The sequence below is a fragment of the Etheostoma spectabile genome, chromosome 1 (assembly GCF_008692095.1).
Source record: "Etheostoma spectabile isolate EspeVRDwgs_2016 chromosome 1, UIUC_Espe_1.0, whole genome shotgun sequence".
Lineage (NCBI taxonomy): Eukaryota > Metazoa > Chordata > Actinopteri > Perciformes > Percidae > Etheostoma > Etheostoma spectabile.
The window spans coordinates 1,551,666-1,576,284 of record NC_045733.1 but is presented as its reverse complement, the minus strand read 5'-3'; the positions used below and the strand labels follow the sequence as shown (position 1 = coordinate 1,576,284).

Below are 24,619 nucleotides of genomic sequence, written 5' to 3'. Positions count from 1 at the left end.
CCTTTACCGTTTTAAGGTAAGATAGGTTAGCATCCTTATGTTCATTTCTCAAATGTAGGCTACTTTCACATTCATGGGATGTCCACATATTTTACCACCTTACACTGCAAGGCACTTGCTTTTATCTGACACAGTCATAATCAAATAGGACTCTGCTGCTTTCTTCTGACTTTTGGTACCGCCATGAGGTCAGGCGAGGAAAACGGACTGTTGTTTGTTGTGTTCCATTTTACAACTTTATTTTTTTATTTTTTTTAAATCAAAGTCATTTAAAAATCAAATCGTGAACAGGGTGAATCGAGATTGTGATTTTTTTAACAATTAATTGTGCAGGCCTAGAGATCACCACCTTTAATCACAGGCCCTGCGCCACAGACACATCGCCAGACAGCCTGGACGGCGCACTGACACTTACCACGGTCTGTCCAGAGATGTCTCGTAGCTTGCCAGACCTTGGCAAAAAGTAAAAAAAATCTGTCTTTCTTAGTCATCCGTTTTACAGAAGCGGATTACTCCAATTCTCCACATTTCTTAACAACACTTATAGGCTGTAATCCCTGGAGCCGACATCGAAGTTACACGTGAGAAGAAAACCAAAGATTGACTATTAAAGACAAGACGCATCAATAAGTGTAGTTTTAAAAACCCTGGGATCCCAATTGATTTGGCGGTAATTTATTAATTTGCTGCACAAGTTTAATGTATTAAGCTTAAAACATATTTTTGTAAACAAAAAAACTGTTTGCAGCTCTATCTGGACATTATGATCAGGACATTTCTATTTGGGGGTGTTCAATCTAATCCTCGCTTAAACCTAACTCTGGTTGGTTAAAGTAGAGATAGCGAGTTTATTGAGTTTGGAGAGATTTGTATAGCAGCAGCAATGATCAGCTGGCAACAACACTGCACCATATGAAGGGGAAACACTGCTAAATGTGTACTGTAGCACCATAATAACAAACCCTGTAAAAGAAGATTGTGGAGAAATTTTGATCTATAATCTATAATTGTCAAATCGCACACCACTAATTCACACTATGTAATTGTAAAAAAAAGAGCATGTGTTAGTGAAAATCCATGCTCCAGGCAGCAGAGGCAGTGCTGAGTGTGCACTTTAAAGTGCTCATATTAGGCTTTTTGGCTTTTTCCTTTCCTTTTTGTGCACATTATAGGTTTACAAAGTGAAAAAAGCCCAAAGTCCACCCCAAAGCACCATCTTGCAGAGAAAACAAAGTTCACAAACTGCTCCGAAGAGTTCTGTTGTGGTCCAGCCTTTACCTCCGTGACAAACGTGCGTCACTTTGTAACACAGGTTATAATGCTCGCCTAGCTGCTAGCGTGGCACGCCCTCTTACTCTGCAACTGACTACTTAGCAGTACTTACCTAGCTACTGCGCATGTGCAACTCCCAACAAAGACGGAACAGAAGTGGGATGCCTCACTCTGTAGCTAAAACAGAGAGCTCAACACACAAGGTGAAAAGAGGAGCTGCAGCAATGTGCAGTACAACAAAAATATGGTGTTTTTTTAAAAGTAAACCACATAAATCTATTCTGGTACAACCTCTAAATACAATTATGAAACTAAAAATTAGCATAATATGAGCACTTTAATACACTTGCAGGTTCCCTTCTGGCTAAAATGAAAATAGATTCACACAAGGGTCTTTGACATGATTTTAACATGACTGAAAGCATGACCAACAGTGGACTCAATGGCTCACTGTTCCACGGTTGATGTATAACACACATCTCCTACCCATTTTAGAATCTTCACTTCGTACTATATAACTCTTTCTCTGCTTCTCTCTCTCTGTCTTATAGACACACAAACACACCACGTAAACATAGCTCTGGACTAGAGAGGGATCATTCCTGTTTACTGAGATGGAAAAAGTGAGTCAGAGCAATACTTTCCTGGTTACTCTACCTCTGTCTACCTCTCTGTCTTACAGTCAGGCTGTCAGCCTGTCAGCCTTTCCTCCTTTTCTCTGACATAACTTTACTTTTGCATCATAGCTCTATCTTTCTGTTACACCATCTGGATGTCTCACACCCTGTCAATCCTAATTTTATATTCTTCATTATTATTCCCATTGTGCAGAAGTATTTGTGATACAAATTCTGTCTTTTTGTCCATTTATTGTGTAATTTATTAGACTTCCAAGGCCTAGTTGAATGCTTGTGATTTGCTGAGGCAGGGATGTTGAAGTTTAAAGTTTTAGAAAAAAAATTATGGGGGGTAAATGGCCCTAAAAAACATATTCTCAGGATACAGGTTTCACATGGCTGCCCTTCAAGTGTCAGGTTCTGTCCGAGGTTTCTGCCTGAAAGTTTTTCCCCACCACTGTTACACCAAATGCTTGCTCTTGGGGGGGAATTGTTGGGTCTCTATAAATTATAGCGTGGTCTAGACTTACTCTACCTGTAAAATGTCCCGAGATGACATCAGTTATGATATGACACTATAAATAAAACTGAATTGAACTTGTTTATACACCAGCAGGGGGCATTTAAAAAATGCACAGTCACAGATCTACTGTATGCCCTCTTGCCCTATTAGTATACAGGCTAGATTTCTCCTCTTTATTAACACAAAACAAAGGAAACTAGTTAGCCATGCTGAACGAATAACCATGACATAATGTGTGGAAGCATTTAATAAAAACCTGTGGCTGTAAAAAGTGTATTATCATTACATTTTCCGAGAAAGTCCCATGTTTCTATTAGGGCTGGGATGATATGCTTTTTGTCCCGATTTGATTCTTTCACAATCCATGGGTGTGCCGATTTGTTTGGTTTGCGATTTTCATTTATTATTGTGTTTTTTTCCACCCCCGAACCCAGTCACCTCAAAAAATCCCTTCATGTGACCACATGTACTGTGTGTTGTCCTGTGCATTATTATTATTATCATATCATATCATTGTGTTTTTGTATTGTATTCTTCTTTTTTCTCCTTCATGCTGTAACGGACGCTGGTAACTTTAATGTCCTTGCGGGAGTCATCCCAAAGGGATTAATAAAGCTAATTCTAAGTCTAAGTCTAAGTCTTTATTGTGATTCTGCAATTCAATAGTATTGAGGATTGAAATTTTCTTTTCCTTCTTTAAAAGTCATTGTCCGTAAGAGTTTCATCTAGTTTATTGTCTGTTACGTTCCTATCTATTAAAGAGTGAGTTAAAACAATGGTTATTGAGCCTTTTTAGGCTTGGGCCAGTTACCGGTTTTAAGGTATACCACGGTATGAAAAAGTAGCGGTTTAAAACCACTACAGTTTTCTGTTGAATTGTTCCTGTGGTATGAGCTGTTTTTTATGAGTCATCGCGGACAGAAAGTGCAGTTCAGAAATCTCTCTGCCTGCCATTGTACCAGCAGCGTAGAATATCACGGCCCATTGTTTGTGCATGATGCCCCAAACAAAGTCAAGATAACGTTTTAACTTAACTTCACTAAGCAGACAAGTACACATTTCTGCTAAGTTAGTAGCCTACTTTGACTGTGGTGTTAAATTGAGCTGGTCTCACGTAGGGCTGCACGATTATGGCCAAAATGATAATCACGATTATTTTTGATCAATATTGTGATCACGATTAATTATCACAATTATTTGTTGATTTAAAAAAGTTGTTTTTTTTACCCATGAAGGTTATCATACTGTTGGAATCTCATACCGGCTCATGCCTACTTGTATTTGCTGCTTTGTCAATTAATAGGATCTGCGTGTCTGTGGTGACTTTCCTGCCCTTGGGGGGGGGGGGGGGGGGGGGGGGGGGGAGCCTGCAGAACTACAAGCACATTTATAAAATAAAATAATATTAAAAGTATTTAAGTTTGTTATCTTTTGTATTACACGTTGCATGACCGTTGCAAGCATATAATGTTGCATATACGAATAGAGGAATGGGATCTATTTAAATGTCAATTCTGTTCCTTCTGCTTTCACTATTGTATTATCATGAATGAAGACAATTTAGAACAAAAATACAACTTATATAAAATATGTAATGATGTTTTGTGTATTAGGTAAGTTGTAAGGGAAATGCTTCACAAACAACAAGTCTTATCTCTGGGCCACACGGATGTTCTCAAGAAACCGTTGAACATTAAAATGAACGTAATATATTAACGTTACTTATCTTTAGAGCATGAACATAAGAATATACATAAAAGAGTGGACTGCAAAGAATAGGTATAGTTAATTAGTTGATATTAGTTGATAATATTACAATACAGTGTACAGTTTTCAGCTAATGGGGGGGGGGCATGACGGCGGCGTCGCTGTCGTCATCCTGTCGTGACACGGAGCAAATAAAAACCACATTTATTTTGTTAAATAAATATCAAAAACAAAGCAGGAATTATTTTTGACGAAAAACAATGGCAGACTGGAATGATTCCCCCCCCCCTCCCCTTGGTGAAATTCCCAATTGTACAGAAGAAGAAGGGATGAAATGTGGTCGTCATTTCCGGTAAGTGCACATGAAAGTGCGCGATTTGAGACAACACTCCTCTGTCAAAATGTACGCACTATGCAAGATAGTACGTAGTGCACGAAGTGTACTTCTGTAAGTGCACTAACGTAAGTGCGCGATTTGAGACACAGCCCTAGTCTCGCTTTGCCAGACCTTCCTCCATCGCGGCGAGGAGGGTCTGAAATATATACGTTCAAAAGTTGTTTTAGACGTGCAACAGAAAACTCAGATTGGACAGATAGTCTAGCTAGCTGTCTGGATTTACCCTGCAGAGATCTGAGAAAAAGTTTACCGTAGTCCTTATAAATCGACCAGAGTTTAAAATGCCAACACAACGAAAGCCCAAGGCAACGTATATCCAGCCTAAATGAATAAAATCCAGAGGAATTTCTGTTGGCAACAGAGCAATCCCGGAAGTGGAACGTCAAGGAAAAAAGCCAGAAACAACCTAACTCAAATCTTACGGAGAACAACTTTAACAAACACAAAAGTGAAATAATACACTTCTAGAGAAATTATTTCATGAGACATTTCTATAAAAAAAAGAGCACTTGACGTCAATCAGTCTGACATTTATATTATTTGTAAAGAATTGCAAAACATGGATTTTCTGCATTTTCTGCTATCGCTCTGTTTTGCTGGAAACAGAAATAATGTAGTTGCCATCAGCAGTACCGTATAAGCAGAAAATATTTAAGTCAATCAAAAGTATCAATGCTAGGGAAAAGAATCAGTTTTCAAAATCGTCACAAAATCGTCACTTAAACTCACAATCACAATTTTCCCCCCACCCCTAGTTACCATGTTAAGTAACATCAAAAAACATTTTCATATGATAATGCAGAATGGAAGCAGAAGGTACTATCACTTAACCAATCTATAATGTAGTTTAGGATTATACTTTTAAATAATTTGAACAAAACACGCTTGTCTTCTAATTAATTCAAAAAAAATTCCCCAACAAACATTTTGCTTGAAGTTATTTAAAACCTTTAAAAACTGTAGTGCATAATCTTCTCCTAATGTCACTCTGGCTATTGTTGGCCATATATGCTTCTGATTTCTCTTATTTATTACACACCATACATGTGAATAGGCATAATTGCAAGTACTGCATATCAAGAGTATTTCTCTCTACTACAGATCTTACACGCTGAAGTTTAGCTGACATAGATTCAGGTTTAATCACTATTCAACCATGCGAGTAGAAACAAAGTTACAAAATGGGCATTTATTACTTTCTCTATGGACTGCTTACAAACAGTTCTATTGATTCAAAATGTTTAGTGTGTCTGGTTTTGATTTCTCCTTTATTTCAGTGCCTCTCTCAATTTCCATTCCTCAAACTCCTTCTTGCCTGTTTGGACTCAGAATGTTCCTCCTTTCTCGGTCTCATCATTTTTACCATCCCATCCAGACCAAATGGCTTTCTCTTTATCTGTCTGTTTATGAACACCCTCTCTGTATTTTGTGTGGATAACTGTATTTGGAGGTACAGCTGAATAGCAAATATGAAACTGGATGTGAAGTATGTAAGCCTCATGTATAATTGTGTATGTTTGTGTCTCTGTGTGCACTTTTGTGTTAGTGTGAATTAGCAATTGTCTTAAGTCTGTGAATACATATGGCTGACTCAGTGATTCTGTCTACACAGCAGCTGCATCTTATCTGCACCGCTGTGACGTGTGTGTGTGTGTGTGTGTGTGTGTGTGTGTGTGTGTGTGGTGTGTGGTGTGTGTGTGTGTGTGTGTGTGTGTGGTATCTGGAATAGGAATCTTAACCGTTTTCCACATTAGAGAAGGGGAAACGTCAGAATGCTATTGTAAGAGATCCACTTCCTGTCCGATAAGCAAAAATATCTCTCTTTTTCTCTCAGTCTCTTACCACACACACACACACACAACACACACACACACACACACACACACACACTCAGAAATCCTGACAAGCACAATTTTCTTTCTATTTCTTTCCATTCTCCCTCCTTCTATCTTTTTTCTCCGCTCTCTATCAATCACTGTTTCTCTCTCTTTCTCTAATAAGCAGAGGTTTGCTGCTGAGGGCAGACAGGGCAGCGCAGATGAAAGAAAAGAGAAGACAAGCACTCAAAGTAAGACAGCAATGAAAAATAGAAAGTAGTGAGTGTATGAGTGAGAGTGCAAGAGCAAAACCTCAAAACATTGAGGTAAGATCTTATGGTTTGTTCAACCATTTGGGCCAAGAACCGAAAAAGAACACAGGTGTGATTATGACTGATCCCTTTAAAAGCTATAAGGCAAGTATGAGGACTTGTGTTTATCAGTATGATACTTTTTTGACTTTTTAAGACCCCACGGAAACCCTGCGGAATCTAATTGATTCTGGGAATCAGTGGAGATACCCAGCTAACCCCCTCATGCCCCCCTCTTCCTTCTCCCTCTATCTATGGTGACCCTGTCCTCTCTCTCTGCCTCATATCCCCAGTTACTTTATCTTATTCCCCCTTTTGTTTCTCTCTCATACTCTGCTTACTTCCTCTCCTAAAATTCACTCTCCTCTCATCTTCATTTTGTTCCACTTTTACCATTCCCCTCCTACTCTATGGTGTTAAACTGGCAAATGCCTCACGCCACATTTTTACCAAGGCAAGTAAACTTTTCCTGGCCCTAAATACTGAATTTCAGTCCTACTCAGTCTGTGTGATTTATCAATATAAAACAGGAAAATATTGGCCACTGTCTGCTAGGGTTGTTAACTATTGATAAGGTCATATGGTCAAATTTAAATAATTTATTTAAATAACAAGAACTTATTTCAGCAGTCAAGTGCTGTTAAACGACAAAAAAAAAAAACCACTAGATGGCAGAAGGGTACATCACAAAGACATATAATGCAAAATGAAATCCCGTCAGTGTTGTTTGTCCGACAACTCCAACTGCGGCAGTAGCCATGATGTGCAGCTAGGTCTACAGTGTGTCTTGAGCTGCAGACTGGTGTACGTCGCAGTGTTAGAATCCTTTCCAGTGACACACAGCCAGACGTTAGACTGTTTAGCTTTCAGCATTTTAACTGTGTTTAAGCCAGCTACTAGCAAACAATAGGCTAACGTTACCTGCTGCTAAATGTAATTTGAACTAGCGCCAGTAAAGTGATGCTTCTGTTGCCTATAATGTCCGCTTTGAGGCATCAGAGAGCAGCGCAGGAATTCTAATGGCACCGAAATCATTCTTTCAGTCTGTTCAGGAACGCAGTTCCAAGACCATCTCTATTGTCTGCAAAATATTTATGAATGTAAATGGACGGTTTGCATATGAAGCTTTTCTAGTCTCAACAGCTACTCAAAGGGCTTTTACAGAGTACATTCACACACTGTGGTCATGGCCAAGAGCTGCCGTACAAGGTTCCACCTGCTTATCAAGTAAACACTCACCACACATTTACACTCCGGTGCGTAGTATCGGGAGCAACTTGAAGTTCAGCGTCTTGCCCAAGGACACTTCGAACCACCAACCTTTGATTGGCAGGCAACCACTCTACCACTGAGCCACAGCCCCTTATAATACACCCTCATCAAGAACAAATACATGCAAAAGTAAAGTACTGTCCAACCAGGAGAGTCCATTGTAACAGTAACAATGTACTGGAGTGGTATCGGCTGCTTGTGTTAGTTTACCGTCCTTGAATTATTGTAATATCTGGTATGTGACTACAGTGGGTCTTCGTTCAACTATGGTCAAGTCTGTATTTATATAATGCATCCCACTAACAACCTTCTTTTAACCAGGGCACTAAAACTGTGATTATCATATTTACATGCTTGGGACCAAAAAATCTGCAGTCATTGTGTGTGTGTGTGTGTGTGTGTGTGTGTGTGTGTGTGTGTGTTTGTGCGTGTGTGGGTAGAGGTGGGGGGCTACATGTATTTGCCTGTGGGTCACAGTAGGCCCATCTGTTGTAAACCAAACTGAATCATACACACAGCTAGAAAAACTCCCCTACAAATTTGACCTCGCCATACCCCTTTTCTCTCTCTCTTTTGCTCACTCTCTCTCTCTTGCTGTGTGTGTGCTTTCCAAAGGTTTACATGTCCTGTCATGTGTTCCTATTAGGGTTGGACGATACTGTGTTTTAGCATCGACATTGCAATGTGCGCATGCGCGATAGTCATATCGCAGGACGTTGCGATGTTGACCCTTCCCATTTAAGACAGCTAGCCATGTGAACAACGTGTGTATGGGATGTTAGTCCAATGGGGTTTGTAATGGGAAGTGAGACGTGCGTAGAAAAGTACCGTAGGCAGCAGCTGCCGTTGACACAGTGATGCGGATAGTTTTTGATGGGTAGTTAGTGAAGCTACAATAGTCAGTGTTTTATGTTTGTTTCAAATACAAACTAAATCACCTGATTAATGTAACATAATAACAACGTTATGGCACCCCCCCCCCAAGAAAGCTGCTATCAACCAGGCTAAAACTAATATCGTTAGCCTAAATAAACAAGGGGTCTGTCCGTCCCAACTAACGTTACGGTTTGGAGCCACAACACTGGAAAAGTAACACTAATCTACTACAGAAGTCTGTGGCTGATCTAACGTAATTTACACTGATTTAATTGTTCTTGGATACACAGAGTTTGTTGCTAGTGTGTGTAACATGCAGGTCTGATCAATTTATCAAACAAACAAGCTGGCCCCGCTAGTCGACCACAACCTGGAATTACGAGTAAGCAACATGCAGTCATTGTCATACACTTTGGCCTGGGTTGATAGTGTTAAATTAATACAATGGTGTCATGCTAGTCAACCAGCATATTTCTACCTAATTTCCCTCTCCAAAATCACTTAAGAAGAGTAGTCACAGCGCTTACATGCTTTGGTGTTTGTAAAGCATTAAAGTTCAAAAAAGAATGGTTCACATTAGAAAAGATCCTTATTAATTTTTGTCTTCTATGTAGATGCTCTCCCCTACAAAATCACCGCAGTAGTGATTTATTATTTCCAAAAAGACCTATTTATGTAATCTTTCAATAAATCTTTTCTTTTTTCATTTCGCATTATACTTACTGTATATCGCAGGGAAAAAAATAGCGCAATATCGTGCAAGCCTGGTTCCTATGGGAAGAGAATTTTTCACATGTATTTTTACTGTATTTGTGCATAGTTTTACTAGGAGCAAATGTGGTTATATAACATAACTGTGTGATGACATTCAGACAACAGCTTTACATCACACAGATATGACTTACACACCTCTGTTATCTTTCTACTTAACATAAAAAATTATTATGTTGGCAACAGTAATACAAAACTTCCTACCTACTTAGTTATTACGTACCAATCACCAAAAGAGCATAACAACACTCAGTGATGGCATCTTAAAGTTATGTCCACATCAAAACATATAAATGCATGCATGTACCAAAGATATGGCTTACATGCCCTACTAATACTCCTACAAAAAACTACATGTAGAATTCCTTACAGTGACTCATGAAAGACAAGTACCCATTATGCAGCACAACTTTAAAGCAAAGTTACTACCAGACCCCTGCACAGACTACAGTCACCAGCCTATGCAGCCCTGTCCATGGTGCTGAGTGTCTGTTTGGACAACATGCAATAACAAACTTCAGTAGCTCTGACTATAACACAGAAATAGCAACATTCAGACAAACAAAGCACATTACATTTAAGCAATATAGCCACATCCACAACATGTTTGTATAGACAGTGGCGGGCTATTTTGCCACGAGTAATGGCTTAGAAGAAATAACAAACAATAATCATGTACGTACAAAGTCCTTAAACAAAGTGCTTTAAAATAAGGTTTTATTGTAGGCTACTTACCATCTAGCTACTGGTATCTGCAGACCACTGTCCCGTCCAAGACAGCAACGTGGCCAATAACACGATATCTTTTCATGGCCAAGCTTCTCAGTTAACGCTATTTCTACTATACAGTCTTAGAGTAACGACCCATTAGATTGTATTTTCAGTCAGCAGCTAGGCCAATTCATTTTGAGCGGTTTGTTTTTCACCAACGTTTCCGGTGTCTGCCTTTTATTTTCGCTAACTAGTTAGCGTTAAGTAGTTTTGTATAGGCAACGTTAGCTAGCTAGCTGATATAAATTAGGCTAATGCTAGCTGGGACTTTACTGAAAGACTTGCTAACTTTCCCTATTCTAACCTTCTACCTGCAAGAATGTTTGCCAAAAAAAGCTCAGCGTTTTTAAAATTGGTCGCCCAGCGGTTACCGCCAGAAGTTCAGCGTAATACGGTGCAGAGCGTTACATGTGGGCGGCAACCCCTCATACCCCTACCGCCGTGGTCAGAACCGCTTCCCTTCTGTCGCCTTCCCCTTATTAAAATGGAAGCGGCGAGTTACTGCGCGGCGCGTTCAAAGACTCTTTAGTTAAAACAAAGATTCTGTAACTTTCTGTGTCTTTGGTTAAACTATTTTGCTTAGTTTCCGGATTTTCGGTTTCACGTATTTATTTCACCCACTGTCGCCTATACACCAATTAGCCTACAGTTTTACTGTGGTATGACGGAACTTTTTCCCCCTGCTCTTCTCTTGGTAAGCTACATGTCATCAACAAGCACTCCACAGGGCGCTGTTTCACTAGGAAGCGTAATGAAAATGCGGAAGAAACAATTTATTTGATAATTGCTATGCCTACTTGACAAAGTAGCCTAAATATAATATTTTTTGTTAAAATGACAGCAGCATGGTTAGCGTTAAAACTCCAGTGAGATGATATGGATATGTGGTTGGACGTTAAGGTTAAGGATAGCAATGCATTCAAAGACTTTGCTTTTATATTAATGCTTTAAAAGTAAAGACTGGCATAAATATAGCAATTTTAGAAGTATGCCTAACACTTAGGCCTACTGCTTTCTTGGCATATTGTTTATATTTTTTGCCCACCTCTGAAGAAGGCTATGAAAGTTTCCAATACGAAGCTCTCTTGACACATTAGCTCATCCTCCTGAAATTGCCAATATGGCACATGGATACATTGCATTATGATCTATTTCAGCTGACATGTCTTCTGGGCTTTTAAACAGCATTTTATCTTTACACTGCCTGGGAGAAACACATATAAGATCCACCACAAGCTCACTGGACTGCAGCTTTTGCTAGGAAAAAAAAACCTTTTAAATGAGAAATTTGGGTTTCATAGCTGCCAGAAGGCACAAGCCATGTGACTGTTTGGAGTTTTACAAAGACAATAGGCCAAGGGCGAACTGGCCAAAGCATAGCTGCATAAGAATATGTGACTGAAGGGGACCATAAATTTGCAATTGTGAGTGAGCAGTGTGTTTTAGTGAGAAGGTGTGGGCCTATGCACTCTCTGATGCTCTGACTCTGGTAGCATTAAGCTATAACACTATAGGTTATTGTTTAAACGAAAAGCTGCAACCATTTTGGCAAAAAAAAAAAAAAATCTATTTGGCTTAACTACATTTTTCTCTTTTTACTCACTGCCCAGCAGTTACTTACTTTCCTGCAGTAGTAAAAGTAAACATTTCTTTTTTTCTGTAAAGTTCAAAACAAACATCTTAGAGGGAAGTGAGCTTTGAGAGGAGTAGAAGTGAGAGAAGAAATGAGGTATGTACGCTGTTTCTGTCTGTGTTTGTGCTCTAGATCCTGAGATGGTAAAAAGTTATGAATATGCATAAAGCAAAGCGCTACATGCAGGTGACATGTTTGACTTGTGTTACTGCTGGGAACAACTGCACCAGACAAATGTTTTCTCCCTCTTCCCTACTCTTGGGAACAAGGGAGTGAGGGAGAGAAGAAGAGTAATCTCATGGGAACACTTTTCTGTTTCACTCTGTGGATGAAAAACCAACACACTAACGATGCCATCTCACATGCAAAGAAGAACAAAACCATGGTAGCTCATACGCAAGCAGCTACAAGAAGATACAAAGATATACCCCCAACCACACACCCAAATGACAAACCACCTCACCAAACTGTGTGCAAACACTTTTTCTTTTCAAAGTGTGTTTCAGGGAAATATTCTGCCCTCCTTTCCAATTCCTTTAGAGTTTGTTGTTGGCTAGCCATATTTATACAGACTACATGAGTCAGACATTAAAGCAGAGTTCTGTTCAAATATTAAACAGAATTTTAATATTTTGTCTTTATTATCTTGTACAGTTCAGTCTAGATTTTGGAGGGGAACTGTGCAGTTTTTTTGGCCTAATTTGCCTTAACTGAACAGCTTCGGAGTCACTGTAATGGTTATATGACTTTTTTTTCGAGTTGAATGGTGGTCAACTCACTTCCCCAAGTACCTGTGAGTGGAAAAACCAGACGAGCCCAATATTGCGTGATATCAGGTCTCACGATGTAACAAATTGCTTCACGGCACTGCACACGTACGCCGATTCAGGAACCGGCTAACAAGGTAGAGATGGAGTAATTTACACTATTGTCATGGCTGAGCTGGAAAAAAAAAAGCTTGGAAAGCATTGTCGAAGGAACAGAGAAAGAAGAAATGGCGGACTGACGGAGTGTAGTCAAGGAAACAAGTAAACATGGAGCTGCAAAATATCTATTCTGAAGCTGTAGGGGGAGCTCTATAGAGAAACCTGCGAGAAAAAAGAGAAGAAATGGCCAAAACTGCATAGAGCCCCTTTAATCTCTCTTGCCCTAATATTTATGAGACAGATAAGTCATTGCATTGGTCATTTTGTCTCTAAGAAAAATGCTAATACCCAAGATCATTAGTCATTAGCATCTGCTGATAAAAGAGGTTACAAGACATGTGACATAAAATTCTTCAGCTCTTTGGTTAAACAAGAAAAAATCAGAGAAGTCTGTGTATGATTTCAGCAGGAAGTTTGCTGAAAAAAGAATTTATTTCTCTCTCTTCCTCTTTCTCTCTCTCTCTCTCTCTCTTCTCTCTTTCTCTCTCTGAAATAAACCAGTTTTACAGTAACAAAGATACGTACACATACACCCTCCATACTGGATAATGTGAGTCCTGATTTAGCAATAGAGTCATTGACTAGTTGCAGAAAAAGGAGGAGTAAGAGAGATTCTCAGGAGACAGCCCTAAACTAATCCAGTTTTTGAAGCAAGTCAGTGTATGTGGAGTGTGGTGTGGGGTGGTAGTGGGTTTTAATTGAGCACAACTTTGGTTGTTGACATGTAAAAAAAACCAGTATAATGATAGTGGGGGAAAAAAGATGAAACTGAATTTCTGCGTGGCAAAATATGTAAAACAAAGACAAGTAAAAAAATAAGACAGGAGTCACAATGACAAAACAGTGTTGAGAGAGTGAAGTGGCTGAAGGGAGGGAAAAGAAAACAGAACAGGAGGTGGTACAAAAGGGATTTAGGGAGAGGGATATGGAGGAAAGGGGTGAGGGAAGACGAGGGAGGTGAGCGGGGTCAGACAGCAGGAGGAAGCTAATGTCTTTATTTCCTGGTGAGGTGGGACCTTGCATTTACCCCTGAGGTCAGTGGTCATGGACAGGGTCATTGGGGGTGCTGTGAGGGGGGTATCTCCATACAGAGGAAGAGAGAGAATATCTATATAACAAAAAGAAGTGGAAAGAACAGAGCAAGAGACAGAGTAATAGGTGAAAGAGAGGAAAATAAAGAAGAGGGAGACCTAGTTCCAGTCAGAAGGGGAATGTGCAAAGGTGGTAAGGTTGAGACAGGTTGAGGAGGTGAGAGTACTCAAGGGAGAGAGGAGGGACACACACCACACACACACACACACACACACACACACACACACACACACTGTACACCCAAAATAATTGTAGATGTGAACTGTAACTGCAGAGATAGTTTGAGGGTGTGTGTATACTGTGTGTCTGTGCTGCATGTACTGTATACTGTGCATGAGTATTGCTCTGTAAGTGTGTGGGCTTTCTGTATACACTAGAAGTGCATGTGTATTTCATTCTCTCTAGAGGCCCCGCCAATGCAGCTGACAGATAAATACAAACTGATGCGATGTATTACTCTTTCTCTAGAGTATTGTTAGCAGTTAGGCTCTTGAACCGCTTGACTTAGTGCCTTTTATTGATGTAAATCGCATTTGTCAAATACGATACGATAGCCTCAACCAGTCTCTGTGGCTTACTGGCTTTTATTCCAACATGTAACTGCATTACCCGCAATCATATGAATTAACTTTGACAAACACGGTAAGATAAAAAGAGATTGAATGTTTTTGTTGTTCCTCAAGGGTATTGTTACTACATTTAATCATATTCAAGCACTCAGCTTGGCACTTTTTATTAACCTATTTACACTATTGAATGATGTAAATGACACCTCAATTATTGTATTAGCCGGTAATTTCATGTTTTTACTGCTCTTTTTTAGCATCAGTATTTGATCTCTATTTGTGGAAGTGGTAGTAGTGCTAGTGTGTGTGGTGTGTGTGTGTGTGTGTTGTGTGTGTGTGTGTGTTTCCATCAGTTTTGATGCTGATGGTGGTCTCTTCCAGCTACAGCTTAGAAACTAGGATTCTTCAACATAGATCTATCTCATACAAAGATACACGCACGCACACACACACACACACACACACACACACACACACACACACACACACACTAAATATTATGCAAATTTAGACCTGCAGTGTTCGTATACATACTGATGTATAGGAACCTGTGAATGTACTGTACAAGCTTAAAAAAATGTGTACTGCATAATATTCTCTACCAAATTAGATATAATGATAAAGTAAAAAACAGGTCACCATTGGAGTCCATGTCAAATAAATTCAAGTTGACTGCAGATGACTGCAGTTTTTCTCTTAAAAGAAGAAAAAAATAATATTTTTATATACCAAAGATATAACATATTTTAGATGGAGTTTCCCGTTGCTGTAATTTCAGTAGATTGTGATGCAAAAAAAGATGTTTTTTCAAAGATGTCTCAGGGAAGTATGAATCATTTTGTTATCACACATTAGCACACATCACCGCAATTTTTTTAGCCTTGGCCTAAAACATTTTTAGAGACATAGAATATAGTACAACACTGCGGCTGCTTCTACTGCTTCACAAGTGAACCCTTCCTGGGAGAAAAAAATTGCCTTCTCTAAACATCTGCCCGCAAGTACTTATTTTTTATGTGTGCGAGTATTTGTATATCTCTATGTGAGTATGTGCAGAAACAAAGGCGTATCTCGGTCAATGATATGATTCATGGAAATGGCAAGCTGACTGGAGTCACACAGAGCAAGATCAGTCTGTTCTCTAAAAATACCTCATCTCACTAATATCATGGCAGTCGACACACACGCACACACACACACATGCACACATATACACACCTTACATATTAAACAATGAAATATGTGACCCTATGTGTTACAAGGTCAATAAAGATGTGTGCACAAGTCTTACATTTTAACTCATATTTTGTCATTTTCTCTGATGTGTGTATGACAGAATGTGACCCAGTTGTGAATGGTTATTTATAACCCCTGTTCACTTTTAGACCCTCTATTGCTGTCCAGATCTAGTTATTCCTGTCTTACCTCTGGATGACTGTTAGGCAGCACGTTAAATATATCCCTTAACCTTTCTGAGGCTGGGTAGCGACCATCAATGGCACGTTGTCAATAAACATACTGTAGCCTTCCAATTCATTTGGGGAACGTTGGCCTGAAAGTGGCCTGTGTCCACCATTACTCATATTCCTACAACACAGCAACCACCGTGGCTCACCCAATTTGAAAATGACTTTAAGCTGCAGTTCCTGTAATAGCCATTTTACAATGATTGCTTAAAGTACATTTTGGCTGTGATGAAGTCTACTAAAAAGTTTCTTATCACATTTCAACTACATAGTGAATGACTATACTTAAAACGAATTGGGGTATCAACACTTAATTTAAAATTTGCGTAATGGGTTCCGTGATCAGTCATTTTGAAAACTACTGTTTAAAGAAAAGTGTATTTAGAAGCATGCTGTTTGATTGACAATGGTATTTAGTCCATACTTAGCCTATCACAAGATTCCCACTTTCCGTCAAAGTTTCAAACTTCAAAATGTTTTCATCACAAAGGCTTTCTTCATGATTGAGCGAGTCAGGAGATTATCATCCTGGTTTTAAACATATTCCGGTCTAATTGTAGAGTTTTTCTTCCTTTTAGTCACAGTGTCATCTTTATCTAAGAGTGACTCAGCAGGCTATGAATGTGACTCTGGTCTAAGTTTCCTTTAGACCCATATTTTGATCTTGTTCTGGAGTTATTATTGTTCATGCTCTCAGTATTGGACATCTGTATGACAGAATGTGGTTCAGTCAGCTATAAATATGAATGGCCTTTCTGCCCGACCAGCCACGCGGATTAGCAACTCTTCCTGCTTTTCCACTGGGTTCAAACCACACTGCACCCACACACACACACACACACACACACACACACACACACACACACACACACACACACACACACACACACCACACACATCAAGGAGATAGATAGTATGACCCGTCCGTATCATATTAAAGAGTACAGTGTCTATTCTCTCCCTGTTTCTGTTTAAACCTCTTTCGGTGTCTGCAAGTTTCTCACTTTATAAATTAGTCTGCTCTGCAAAAATGAAAAATACACATTGGCCATTAGCAAGTCACAAGTTAGTGGGGGGAAGTCTTGGTCAGTGTCCTCATTCAGGATCCTAGAGGCCTGAGGGTAGAGGCTCCACCTAAGCCTCTCGGTGCTGGCCTCTTTTGTCCGGTACCTTCTGCTCAATCTCAACAGGGAGAAAAGGCTGTTACCTAGATGGTTTGGACCTTTTATTCGTATTTTTAAATTTTTTTTTAAAGATTGTGTTTTGGGGGAATTTTTAGGCCTTTATTAACAGGACAGCTGAAGAAATGAAAGCAGAGAGAGAGGGGGGAAAAACATGCAGCAGAGGGCCGCAGGCCGTAGTCAAACGCAGGCCTGCTGTGTCGAGGAGTAAACCTCTATAAATGGACTCCCGATCTACCAACTCAGCTATCCAAGTACCTGGTGGTTTGGATCTTTTACTATTTCCCCAGCCTTTTTCTTGTAGAAAGTGCAAACATCCTTTTGGCAGGGGGCACCACCTGTAGTTCCTTCCTTGCTTCTACCCAAAGTCCACTATCATCTCTTTTGTCTTGCTGGCATTCATGAGTAGGTTGTTGTTCTGCTACCAGGTATTAGATATATAGTATATATATATTTATATGTGTGTGTCGTGAGTCAATGACTCAATGACCTTAATTACTTAATGCCCATTCTACCCATTTATGTTCTGTGTCAGAACATGTGATTGGTGGTATGATCTGGTTTCAATGAAAAAACTATGACTGATACATGATGCTCATTGAAGGAGAAAAGCCACGAGTGACTATCAGTGCCTTAGATTATCATGTACACACTGCCACACATGCAAACACGCACGTGCACTTACACATTCAAAAAAAGAGGACACACATAAACCAGACTGCCCCTTTGGTCCCCGTGACCAAGACATTTAAAAGGCGGCTTGATTAAATTAAGGCAGTCATGTCTTCTTAACACCAGATTAAAAGTATCAATATATTTATATTCACTGGTGTTATTCATAACACCCAAGAGGCAACTAGACACCGTAAAGTGGGGTGACAAACAGATCCCCTGGCTATTAATAGAAGGAGATGGAAAATTATGATCAACAAGCAGAGAGAGGAGAAGAGAGAGAGGAGAGAAATGAGAGAGGAAAATCCTGACACCAACTATCTTAGGGTCAATAACAAGATTGTGGTGGAGACAGAGAGAGAGAGCAGTCATCAATATTTTGATATAAAATTGAGGTTGTGGCTGAAATCAGAGTGATGGATCAAAAGAAAAGAGAATAGACAAAGAAATGCCTCATAGCATGTGAAACTATGTATGCAGTTTGTCAAAGTTTTTATGAGACAAATGTGCTGATAAATTTGTTAAAAGTTATTGTCTCTGTGATGTGTGACCATCCTAAATTGCTAAAGAATAAGAACAGCTTGGGAATCTGTACATTCAATCAGTACAATTTCTTAATTTTTTTTACACAGATGTATCAAGATTTTTGACCTATGACATGAATAAATCACACAAAACTATCAGGTCAACTGTTCTCCTCACTGGTGATAGGGGTTTAATTTCCAGCCAATCAAAAATTAATCTCCTTGGTTTTGGCATGACCTTAGATTTAACAGCCATGTCTGTTTGGTTTTTAGATTCAAATGGATGTTATGGACTGAGCGGGGACAGAGCAGAAGAAGAAGACTGACAAGGATTCTTGTATCCAGCTTCACATTGATATTAGGTAAAATGGTGAGCTGGAGGACGAACATTTTGTCTGGTGAGGTCAAAAGTCAAGAGTTCAATTTCCCCAGCAGGCAAACTGCCTCTAACATAAAACTTCTGCATGTTCACTCACTGTAAATGTGAGTGCCATTTGAGTCTTGTTTTTTTTTAGTTTTGGCATCATCTCAATTGGTAATGATGACACTTAATGGTGCATTCCAGGCAACCCGTAACTCGTGTTTGAAATGCCCTGGAACGGCAGTCAAACCAGTAACTCACTACTTGTGAACTCATACCAGATCGTTGTACTCCCAGTTACAGTTTTGACGTCACACACACATAAACAACAGTGTCGACCCCTGTTGATGCTGTACAGACACCGGTGATTAACAGTGAGAAATAGAACTAAATATATATAAATAGGCAATGTAAAGTAATTATGCACATTGTAATCAAAACAAAACACATATGATTGTGTACTACTACAGGTTACGTTTATTAAATGAAGAAAGTCGGAAAAAAATATATTGCAGACTAGAAATCGCTTCTATCAGCTAGCGCTAGCTAACGTCTACACTAGCCTCTAGCTAGCGCTGGCTAGAAGGGTTTCTCCTGACTTTGGCTGGAACGCTACCAAGTCGTGAGTTGTGACTTAAAGTTGTAACTTACGGGGTAAAAATTAGGTCTGAACCAAATGAACAGTGGATAGTCAGCCTTTTAACTTACACCACTGACTGACTGAAATTAATGTCAACACTTAATGTTATCTTAACCAATAATGAGTGATGACCAAAATTACAAAAAGAGGTTTAGAATCAAAACATGTCCGTTAACTTGATGCGGGGTTGTATCTATGTGAGAAAATGTTTTGAAGTTAAGTGTTAAAGCCATAGTGCCTCATTTCTGTCGCCCCCATGAGGAATTCTATGTAATGACAACAAAACTGTCAGAGTTTCCACATGATTCAAGCATCCAGTGATTGGGCACAGCCCCCACCCCTTCCCCACGTAATTGCTAGTAGCAATGGAGGACGCAGAGGATAAAAAAAAATATCATGGACTCTTAAGAAGAGGCAGTTAACTCAAATTTCTGCTGCAAAAGTTGCCAGGCAACACAACCTTCTGAACATTGCCATACTGAGAAATACAGAGAGAGTTGTGTGGAGCTGATTATTAAGTCTTAGATTCCGAGTCATAATTAGTTTTGTAGCAACTCATTTGTCAACGGCTTGAATGTAATGGACGTTCATTACCATCAAAAAGTTACACACTAAAGCTTTAAGCTGATTTGAGTTTGGCAGGTGGTTTTGAAATATATTCTCTGACAGAGTGGAGGTAACTGTTTCTTATAGTAGACAGAAGAGCCTGTGATTATCAGTTTCAAACAGACAAACAGCTCCAGCTAGGGCAGAATGCACACAAATACAAACACAAACATCTCCAGTATGAAGGGTCGGACAGTTTTCTGTTCTCTCTTTTCCTACCATTTCTGTTTTCACCAAAAGGCAGGTGGTCTGGTAGCTGACTACAGAGTGGAAGAGAAAGGAGAGTTCTCTCTCTCTCACTCACTCACTCACTCATCACTCACTCACTCACTCACTCACACTCTCTCTCTCTCTCTCTCTCTCTCTCTCTCCTCCTCTCTCTCTCTCTTTCTATTTCATCCCATTACCATTGGCCATTATGTGAACTCTGACTTGTGCACTTTATGCCTACATTAGCTGCATCTAGCATACTCCGATGCAGACAAGGCAAATGTCAGCTCTGCTGGAAGTGCTCGGTCATCAGTGGCCAGGAAGCAACATTTTTTGTCATGGCTTCCTCTAAATAATTTTGTGTTAATAATGATTGTATTTACATGGAAACATTTGGAATGACTGAATGGACTGAATGCCCTTTTAGTGTTTAGCTTCTTTGTTATGAGTGTCATTGTGTTAAGTGATAAAAGGGACTATTTATCGCAGTTACTGAGATTTCCAGAGTGTCAGTGAAAATGTTGTAAGCTTAGTTAGTTTACTGGAAATCTGTAAACAGGACAGCGGTTCTTGTTTTTAGATTGTATTTTACAAACCTGGGCTGACTAGCTAACCGGATATTGTTAACATATTGGAAACTGTTTAGGAAAGGGCAGGCACTTTAAAAAAAATACCTGGCAGTTGATTGGACGAGACATCTGTTAGCCATGTCAGTTGTGGCCGTCACACACTATAAATTCACGTTTGGACACAGGCGTTTCAAACACAAACGCATTAGGTTGGAGCCTGATGTGTGACACGGGATCCCGCAATTCTCGTGTGATCTTGTGATATCACGAGCATCCAGCTGCCATGCAGGGTAACTGATTAGCTTCATTGGTTGTTGTTTGGCAAGAGGCAAGGTGTGCTAATTTTCATCCAAAGAATGCCCCTTACATTACATTTTGCTTATTTTGGTCATGGTCACGTAGGTCCTCCTGCCTTACGGGGATTTATATATTCCACTAGGAAAACAGGTCATCTTCGTCTAACTTTATAGATGTTGCCAATCACCATCTTGGGAAAAAATAAAATAAACGTCATTACAAGACTGGACATGTCCCCTGTGTGGCTCTGTATTTTGTGTATACTGTAGCAAGGATACCCGTACTAGCAATTTCTGCTGGGCAAGCCCTTTTTGCAGAATAAAATGCTTACATTTTCTGTGTGTTTTTACATTTTGTTCTATAGTTCAGGACTCTGGGCAGCACAGAGGGCAAGAGAGACAAAAAGAGTAGTGAACAAAAACTGGAGAAGTATTTGGCTGCTCATGAATTGCTTGATTTAACATTTTAAAATGCTGAAATGAAGTCATTATGGATAATCGAGTTGAGGTCTCATGTTAGTCACCCACAGTACATGCTGCTGACATACAGAATTACACCCAGACTTGACTGCACTGCTTGAGTTTGTCTTCACAGCATTATATTATAAGAATCAGGCAACTTAAACTTGACTTTGATGTTGCTTTAAGTAAGAACATGCAGAAAACAAGTAAAAACATTCACCGAGTTATAAACCAAAACATGCACATAGAGTTGGAACATGTATACTGTATGAGGCTTGAGCTTTCCTTGAACTAATATGCTAGTCTGATACTGTATCATAGCCACAGAATAAAAATGGATAAAAATGGACTACACTTCAAGGTAGTATTTTTGGTTATTTGGCTAGTTTAGTTAAAGTTGCGCTATGAAGGACATGGCTAGAGTGCAAAAACCTTAAAAATCATAGATTATAATCATAAAACCATGATCAAAATTCTATGCTGTGCTTTTGACAAAAAAAAGGTGAGCATGAGACAGAAGGAAGTATCTATTTGCACTAATTCTATAAGTAACACCAAGCAACGTCCCAGCTATCTTTAGTAATTCCATGAATACAGTGCTGAGGGGAAAAACATGCTGTCCTCCTGCTAATGAAGCTTTCAGCCCTGCGCCACAACCACACAATGACAGCTGGCAGGGGAGGGGCAGGAACTACACGGCATGAAATAAGAGGGGGTAAAAATTGATTAGCAATTTTCATTTGCGCTAAGCTAAACAAAAGAAGGCTGCTGCCCTACTCTGCATATCATCATGGGGTGGGAGAGGAGGAGGGTGGGTAGTGTTGATGGTGTTGGGGTGGGATGGGAAGCAATCTTTCAGAGCTCAAGGCATCTATTGTTTAGTTAGAGAGGATGTGGGTGTGGGGGAGCAAAGAGGGATTCGGGACAGGGAGACAAGAGGACCACGGATGGGGATAGAGTGACAAGAGGGGAGACATGAGGGATGTTAAGGACAGAAGAAAGGGAAACAGGAGAAAAAGGAAGCAGAGGACTGAGAGAAGGAGGGGAAGAACAAGGATGCAGGTGGGGGGAGCAGGTAGAGGGGTTGAAAAGGGTAAAAGAGAGGGGTGGGAGAATTGGAACCGGGACAGGGAGGGAACCACTGAAGGACAGAGTGATGAGAGACAAGAGGGAGAAGGTTAAAAGAATGGGGAATTAGGGATGAACGAGAAAAATGGAAGAGAAAGGGAGAGGAAAAGGAAGTTTTGGGTGTGACGAGGAGAGACCAAAAGCAAAAAGGTATAAATATAGAAGAAGGCCAGGGATTGAAAAAACAACGTATCTGTTTTTAATTAGTTAAATAAATAAATAATTTGACAGATTTATTTGCACAATAAATACAATATTTTGTCCAAGTAGCTTAAACGTGTATTCACATCTGTGGTAATGGGTTTGGGGTTGCTGGTATTTTGCAACTGGGAGATGAGGAAAAACTGAAGAGGCACAGAAAGGTAATTGGATGGGGTCTGGAATGGCAGAGTTAAAAAAGAGAGCAAAGAGTGTCCAAGAGTTCATGACCTATTCTGAAAATTGAAGCTGGACCAGGACAGACTCACAACACTCTTAGAAAAACAAAAGCAAAGTGCCAGGGGAAAAAAGTTTAAGTTTGTAAAGCTGAAGACAGACACTCTGACAATAGAGGAATTTGCCAACACTGAGAAAAAAAACTGCAGTACGTGTGCAGTACTATAGGCAGTTTTCTTGAAAGGTTTTTTGGCATGACCAGATTGCATGATGGTTTATTAAGATTTAGAATCAGAATCAGAATCAGCTTTATTTGCCAGGTATGAAGACATACGAGGAAATTTTCTTTGGAACATCGTTGCTCACAATGCGCTTACACATACAAAACAACCAAACTGTATAAATAGATATTATGTCGTTATATAACAATGTGAACAGGATGAAAAGAATGAACAGTATGAACGACATGACATTATGCACCATTATGCACCTCTGTATGTGTGTATGTGTGTATGTGTGTGTGTGTGTGTGTGTGTGTGTGTTTATGTTCTTTCAGCAGGTTGTCATTCATATTTAGTGGCTTAAACATGTGCGCACATGAACACACAGTAATAAATGCAAAAAATGCAAGAAAAATAGCAGCTGGTAAGTGAATGAGAGGGGGAAAGAAATCAACAACTTTTAACCAAAACACTGTACACAACTCTAAATTTAATTTTCTGCAAGATTAAGCACAATAATGACTAGCTTTATAAAAACCCATAACTAATGGCTTCCAATGAGCCAATCTATAGGCATTGATCTGCTCAGTATCTCGTAGACTTGCAATGCAAAGCCCATAAATGGAGGAGGGGGGAGGACAGTGGAGCACTAAAGATGAGAGTGGAGGAGGCGAGAGGAAGTGAAGTAGATGGTGAAAGGGTAGGGTGAGGATGGTGGAGACAAATGAGAGGCAGAAGAGGAGAGAAGTATAGAGAAAAGGCAAAGAGAGTAGGGAAGAAGAAAGGAGAAATCTTTCTGTGGAAAGTGCTTGAGCCCTAGTTGGCTGTAAAGAACACAGTGTGTCTGAGTTTTTTTAGCTATTTACCGTGTCACATTAACAAAACAAATGTAAAATCATATTTATCTAACACCTTGTGTCAAGTAAATGGAAAAAGATCTTAAGAAACACAATGGTCCTGAAGCAAAGACTCTATTGGACAATTAAAGGGGCACGCCACCAATTTCAACATGAAGTTCAGTTTACTCACAAACCATATTGTATAAATGCTCTGTGGCTCTGGATGTAGCTTTTAAACGTTTTCATAAAGTATCATTATAGCATTACAAGAAAAGCAGGATTTTAGAGCTTTACCCATGTTACAGACTAAATGTCAGGGTATCTCGGCCTGAGCTACTTCAATTTTAACCATTCTTTTTAATTCTGTCTCTTGTGAATTGTCTAATTTTATGGAAATTCAACGGTAAATCACTGGAGTACCCCTTTAAAGCTTTAAAATGTTTTCACAAAGTGATAGTCAAATAGTGTCTGAAACCCCTGCATTGGACAATTTCTGTAACTTTTTGAAACTGACAATC

At 39.6% G+C, this 24,619-nt stretch overlaps 1 protein-coding gene across 3 annotated transcripts in view; it reads right to left on the bottom strand.

Moving 5' to 3' along the window:
* The window catches only part of esrrga (estrogen-related receptor gamma a), a 163,962-nt gene that overhangs the window by 133,136 nt on the left and 6,207 nt on the right, over positions 1–24,619 (bottom strand). Inside the window, exon 1 of one of the 3 annotated variants that reach the window (XM_032513687.1) lies at positions 10,299–10,660. The exons of the other annotated variants lie outside the window; for them this stretch is intronic. The gene's annotated coding sequence lies outside the window, so the exon portion shown is untranslated. Of the gene's footprint in view, positions 1–10,298; positions 10,661–24,619 lie in introns of those variants that run through there. 3 annotated transcript variants of the gene reach the window in all.